This window comes from Onychomys torridus, unplaced genomic scaffold, assembly GCF_903995425.1.
Source record: "Onychomys torridus unplaced genomic scaffold, mOncTor1.1, whole genome shotgun sequence".
Lineage (NCBI taxonomy): Eukaryota > Metazoa > Chordata > Mammalia > Rodentia > Cricetidae > Onychomys > Onychomys torridus.
This window is the reverse complement of record NW_023412469.1, coordinates 15,200-20,931: the sequence shown is the minus strand read 5'-3', so window position 1 is coordinate 20,931 and position 5,732 is coordinate 15,200. Positions and strand designations below refer to the sequence as shown.

Sequence of the window (5,732 nt, the reverse complement as noted above, 5' to 3'; positions counted from 1 at the left end):
CCTCCATCTTGTCTGGTGACCTCATAGGTGGCCAAGTGGCTGGCAACTGTTTTTAGTAAAGATTATAAAAGTCTATTCAAGTTATCAAAAAGCTAACTTAGAGACTTACAGCTAAGTACTTATGTTTTTGCTAAGTGTTTAACAGTAAGCTTCTAGAGAATTTAAATAGATAGCTACATATGTATAATAAATAAGTAAATAAGGTATTTAATAAATATCAGTGCTGAACCTCAATGCTTTTATACACAAGAATATGTCTTGCTTATACAGCTAAACTTAGTAATTAATATTTACTGATGTAAAAAGAAGATACTGGTTTTAAAGACATGAAGGGATCATAGAGACTAGCTGAGGTTTACAAATGTATGGCATGGCTAGAGTCCAAAGTGAGTCCAGTTGAAATGGTGGACCTTAGCAGTGTGTTAAAAATGCCAGTACTAGGTGATGATCACCTGCCACAGTGAAAAGGATCAAGCTGAGATCTAGTAGGCAGGCTATGTATGTGCTGCCAAGGGTAGGGCAAAAGAAATGATGCAAGATTCTAAGTAAAAGAACGAAAAGGATTATGGATGAATCCCAGACATTGAATTTTGGGATTGTTTGAATTCTGGAGCTTGGTTTTCATTTATACAGATTGTTTTTTCCCTCTTAAAGTAAAATAAGGTATTTCATTGTAGATAGTTGGAGAAAGACTTTAGAAAGATCTTAACCTTTTTAAGAACAGTTTTTAAAATATTTAAAAAGCTAAAAATTAAGTTCACAGACATAAGCTCCAAATACTAACCAGAAACTGAGGTCTTCATTTCTTGTGATGCAGCAAGACAATGACCTATGCTGTCTGGCACAGGGCTTGATACAGCTTCTGACTCCATTAGTCTTGACCCTCTAGGGGTTGAAAACCTTTTTTCTGGGGTAGCCTAGGATCACATGTATGTCAGATGTTTGTATTGAGATTCATAACAATGGCAAAAGTGCAGTTATGAAATAGCGTTGAGAACCAGTGGCTTAGAGAATGTTTCTCCTTACCCAAGGTCCATTCACACTTAAGAATGTTGTCTAGCCTCCTTGTCTTTGCTAAACTTGTTAAACTTAAGCTATTTAGATAAACTGAGTCAAGTATATGTCTTATATTGATGTTTTGTTTGGGTTTCTTTACTGAACCAGTATTTGATACTAGAAGAGCTTCAACTTAAAATCATTGTTTTTAAGGATACTTGTTGTAGACTGTTAGAGAACATAAGTAAATGGTCAGTCATAAATAATCAAGTTTTTAAATTGTAGGCAGGCTAAGTACTGATGTAGTTAATTACAGAGATAAGCTTTACTCAGTCCCTTGTAGATGTTTTCAGGGTTGAGCTTGAAAGAAGTAATAAAGTTTGTCTATTCAGATACAAATGGATAGCCCACATACTTCAGAGCTCTCCAGAATATGGCACTTAAATGTTGATCTAAAGGCTTATTATATCAGACAGGCTCCTGGATCCTAGCCAATGTCTTCAAAGAGGATTACATATGAAGCACCACGGTATTTCTGCCTGGATTATAGCAATGCTGACCATAGGGCAAGATGCCCCAATGCCGCAACTGCCTCCAGGACCTGGCACAGACTGTGGAGAAGCAGCAGGACACTGAAACTGATTTCACCTTTAGCCTGGACAAGGTAAGATCAGTCCTCCCGAGCCCCTCTTCCCCAGGAAAAACTCTGTCTCATAGGCCTGATGGCCAAAGATTGATGCTGTTCTGACTGGTGCCTCCAATGCTGTGGAGACCTGGGTATGGATTGGTCCCTGTCATTTATAAAATTGGAAGCTTCTTTGTCTGCCCTCAGATATAATTGATTCTTCTCAGATCTCTGATAGTACTGACAGTTAGGCTAGCTATAAATTTGTCAGCTTGGCAGTATCAGACAACTAGATCCTTGTGCAGGGCTGTTATAGCCAGCTTGTTAGCTCATTTTAAAGAAGATGTTCTAAGATATTAAAGTTTAAATAAGTCATAAAGGTTTAAATATATGTCTCAGAAAGTTCTGAGGATATGAAAGCTTATAAACTTTGAGGATCTCAGAAAATGATTTAGATTATGAGAAATGTTTCAGATTGCTCTCCCGTTCTATAACAGCTCAGAAGTTAACGTTTAATAGAGTTCTGATAAGCTGATAGAATAATGACTACTTACTGTTCACTCACAAGCTCAACATTTAGATTTATTTTAGTTGTTCTCTATAAACCAAGAAGTGCTTCTCATCAGGCCAAAAACAAAAACAAAACAAACAAACAAAAAACCTGTCCAGTTTATACTTGGCTATCTGGAGAGAAGGAAAATGCATATTTTCACAGACACAGCATCTGTGAAAGGCTTACAGGCAGGCAACACCTAGATCCAGGAAAAGGCATAAGCTGGTACCACCCAGGGATCCAAGGAGGGATGAGGAAGTACCTGACACCCCAAACATTCCAACCATAGATAAGGTGGCCAGATGTCCCTGAGTCTAGCACACACCTATTTATGTTTTACAGATACCCCTAGACAATTGTCAGCCAATCAGCATCCTCAACCCTGGAAATCCCTTAATCCTAACCTCTGCTATGATAAAAACTCTAGCCTTCCTGGACTTAGAGCTCTCTGCTCTCACTGTTGTGAGGGACACAGACCACGCTTGAAAATAAAGGCTCTTTGCTTTTACATGTGGGATCATGTCTCCGTGGTGATCCTCTGGGGGTCTTCATGATCCGGGCATAACAGCTGATAGATAGTGTGGATAGTAAGTACAATCTACCACAACCACAACTGCACCTCACACCACCACCATCTTCACAACATCCAGTATATTCCTACAAAGGAAAACACTTAAAAACCACGAAAACAACCACTTATTCTCCTACCAGCTTCTTAGAGACACTGCCACTTCTCAGCCTGCAGAACAGGAAGGAAATAGACTCTGAGAGTGAGAGAGCAAGACAAACTCCATTTTTAAGAAAACTTCATTTCTGGAAATACTAAGATAAAAGCTGATCCAAGTTTCTGAGACACAGACACCAGGCTAAGACTCCAGTCAAGGCGTCCTCCCTGCCCCCAGGGTGGGTAGGCTGCTGGCCAAGAAATAGCTAAAACAAAGGCTTAATCCATGAAAGTCTCCAAAAGTACTGGGAGAGTCTGCAAACGTATTTGGTTTTCTACAGTTCTTGTCTTGGCTAAATGTTCTTGTTAACTGAATTATGACCCTGAAATGTGAAGGTTTTTATCCTCTATCTGTACTTTTTCCCTTTAAAAACCCTTCACTCTGAGAACTCAGGGCCACTCTCCTTGGCCTGGCTAGCCAGTGTGTTGGATGTGGACCAAGATGGGGCTTGTGTGTGTTAATAAATCCCTTTGTACTTGCTCAGCATTGGCTCTGTGGTGGTCTTGAGACACTGGCATAAAAAAAGGCAAGAATCCTGGCTGGGTTCTGTCAACTTGACACAAGAGTCCACAAGGGAGAAGAAACTCGGAAATTCCTTTCACCATTTTGTCCTGTGGGCATGTCCTTGGGCCACTTTCTGAAACCCTGATGAGGCCCTTCCTGCCCACTGTGGACGGTGCCAGCCTTGGGCAGTGGTCCTGAGTCATATGAGAAAGCAAGCTGAGCAAGTCATGGAGAACAGGTGCATAACTTTCCCCCATGATGCTTGTCTCTGCTCCTGCTTGAGTTCCTACCCTGACTATCCTCAGTGATGGGCTTTGTCTGGAATTTGCAAGCTAAAGAAATACTCGGGCAGATCCTGACAGCCATCAAGTACTGCCATGACCTTAACATCGTCCATTGAGACCTGAAGCCCGAAAACATCCTCTTAGATGCAGAGGGCAACATGAAGCTGACACACTTTGTTCTGGCCACCAGGTGGAGAGCTGGAACTCTACTGCAAGAACAATGTGGGACCTGGACCTTCAATGCCCCAGAACAAGTACTGGGAGAGGGCTATGATGGGAAGAAGTCAGATGTGTGGAGTCTGGGTGTGCTGCTCTATTATATCACCACTGGGTACCACCCCTTCCAAGGAAATACCATGGAAGAGATAGAGGGGAACATAATCACAGGCACCTACAACATTCCAGATCATGTGTCTGGGCAACTGGAAAACCTAATTCACCAAATGTTGACAGTTGCCCCATAGAGGAGGTCCTGCATTGAAGACCTTCAGCAACATCCATGGGTCATGAAGTGTGAAGAACACATCCCACAGGAGACATTTTTAGATCCAAATGTCCTAGGCACACTCTCTGACCTTGGGTTTAACATGAAAGACATTTTGGAGTCCCTGAGGAATAACAAATTCAATGAGTTGATGGGGACATACCTAATAATCCAGGAACAGGCACGTAAGGGGCTGCAGCTTCAGCTTGGCTACCCCACCTCAGTCAAGCCTGTGGACACTGGAGTTGCATCCCCAGAATATCCCTCTATTCTGCTCCTCACATAAAACGGAGGGCCAGTGAGCCCACCCTTGGTCTCTTCCACACCCAGCTCTCACAACAGAACCTGCTTGTTGTGCCAACAGCACCAGGGCAGAAGGTAGCCAGAAGCGCCTCCATGCCTGCATGTTGTCCCATGAAGAAGAGCTGGACTTCCAGCTATGGCCCCCTATCCACAGCTGCAACTTGCTCAAGTGTCTGCATCAGCATTTCAGACGTGGAATCTATCCCGTCACATGCCACAGACTCAGAAATGGAAAATGAATTGCCACCTCAGAGCAGCGGGTGCTTCCGGAGACTCTGTAAGACAATCAGGTCCTACCTCTCAAGATTATGCTGATTCTCAGGGGGGCTAAAGACACAAGGCAGGACTATGTTCAACAACAGAGTGGCTCCCCTGAGAGAGGAAGGGTGAAGAGCCAAATAAGGAATTGGGCACACAGATATGAGAGGGTCCATATATGCTTCGCATTTATTTTCTCTGCCTTTCCACCAGAAAAATCAGAAATGTGTATGCTTGTTTTGTGGGGACCAATAGGGTGTTCACACGTATTTCTACACCACCTGGATTAAACTCTACCACTTTTCATTCCTCCTCAGAAAGACATCCTGCTGGAACATACTCAGGTTGTGTCCAATGTTACAGAACTAACAGGAAACAGGAAAAGTTTGTGATCAGAGTGGGGTTGAAGGGGGTGTTGTGATGTGGAGCTGTTGTCCAGAGGGAACAGATGTTCACATAGAAGACACTGCTTGGAGTTCTAGGGCCTGGCAGAGTGACTATGGTCAAAGCCCACAGGGCAACTTCAATGTCCCCTACAGTTCAACTGGACATGCATAGTGTGTCAAGACCTATGAGGCCTGTTGTCACATGGAAGAGGCCAACTGTGGGAACCTGGGCTGGATCCCACTTCCTACATCGTCTGGACATCGAATCTAGACCAGATGTCTGCAATATCACAGGACTCTCCAGCGGGGCATTCCAGGAGCATGACCTCAAAGGGAGGTGGTTACTTACAAAACATCCATCAGCTTTCAGATCCTCAGTCTTCACATCTGCGAAGCCTGGAGGAGGGATTTTACTGATATTTTCATGGCAGCCATGAGACCTAGAACCTAGCTTAGCCTGGGCATTGTGTTCTCAATTCTGGGATCTCTGACTAAAAGGCAGGTGGTTCACTATTGCTGAGGGTCATGCCTGACTAGAACAAGACTTGAGTGGAAAACCAAGGTCAAGTCTCTCACATTAGCAAGAGATGGAGAAGGGATGTGAGGCCATTATG

The 5,732-nt window shown here is 43.3% G+C and overlaps 1 pseudogene; it reads left to right on the top strand.

Moving 5' to 3' along the window:
* The first annotated feature begins 3,710 nt into the window (after positions 1 to 3,710).
* LOC118575672 lies at positions 3,711 to 4,457 on the top strand (annotated as a pseudogene).
* The last annotated feature ends 1,275 nt before the right edge of the window (positions 4,458 to 5,732 follow it).